Raw genomic sequence first — 1,178 nt, 5'->3', positions numbered from 1 at the left:
GGGGGGGGTGAGGGGATGCCTGGGGGGGCCGGGAGGGAGCTGACCCCATACCGGCCACAGAGAGGCGCCTGCACCGCGCCGGGCAGGCCCCTCCTTGCTGTTTCCAGAGGCCAGAGCTGCCAGGTCAGGCTGCAGGCAGGCTGGGTTCTCCAGGGCCGGACGGGAGGGTCCCCACCAGGCCAACCTCCAGTGTCGCCGGCCACCCTGGGAGGCGCTGGGCCTGTGGGAACGGCGCTCGGAAGGTCTTCCCTTTGAGTCACACGTAGGGGCCAGGGCTGACCGCAGGCTGCTCCGGGGCCGGGCGGGGCCTGTCCTCAGGTGCGCATGACCCCGGGCAGAGGGGCCGGCTGCCACCCAGGTCTGAGGAGAGGGGGCAGGGGAGGGCAGAGCACAGGAGGGGGACCCCGCACCGTGCAGGGACGGGCTGGCTCCTCAGAGACGGGAGCACAGGATGGAGGAGGGGGCTCAGGGCTTCCCGGGGGGCCCCCCCCAGCCAGCTGACCACAGTCCTGTGGGCACCTTCTCATTCTTCCCAAACCTGATCAAAGCTCCCGCCCACGCCGGCCGTGCTGGGGCCCCGGGTCATTGGGGGGGGGGAACTGTGCCTGCCCCTGACGTGGGCTCGGGGCCCTTCTGAAAGCAGGGGGGACTCAGCGAGGTAAAGGGGAGGGGTGTCCACGGCGGTGGCCGAGGGTGCAGGGTCCCTCGTCAGTCCTGCTTTGGGGTCGGGGGCGCCCTCTCTGAGGCCAGGCCTGGCCCGGTGTCTGGACTCAGACAGAAGGAAGGTGAGCAGAGTCCAACTTTCAACCCTGGAGACGGGGCTGGGGTCACCAAGGGCACCAAGCGTGCAGGATGGGCCTGTCCCAGCTCGGTCCGTCGTTCCCGCCATCTGACCTCCCGCCCCTCCTCCCTCTGCAGGGTCTCCTTCCTGTCCGGGACTCGGTCCCACCCACGGGGGCGCCAACACGGAGCGGCGGTCCGGCCCGGCCTGGGGTGCTTGGGAGGAGGGGCAGGTGCCTGGGGCAGGGAAAATCCATCCGGAAGAATTCCAACCCTGTTTCCACAGGCCTCATTTAGAGCTTCCTGTCCTTCCAAAGTGGAGCCCACACAACAGATGGAAATTAGGCTGCAGCCTGGCAAACGAGTCACCCGCCTGGGGACACTTTGGAGGGGCAGAG

The sequence above is a fragment of the Crocuta crocuta genome, unplaced genomic scaffold (genome assembly GCF_008692635.1).
Source record: "Crocuta crocuta isolate KB4526 unplaced genomic scaffold, BGI_CrCroc_1.0 scaffold143, whole genome shotgun sequence".
Taxonomy (NCBI): Eukaryota; Metazoa; Chordata; class Mammalia; order Carnivora; family Hyaenidae; genus Crocuta; species Crocuta crocuta.
Note: the sequence above shows the minus strand (reverse complement) of the source record.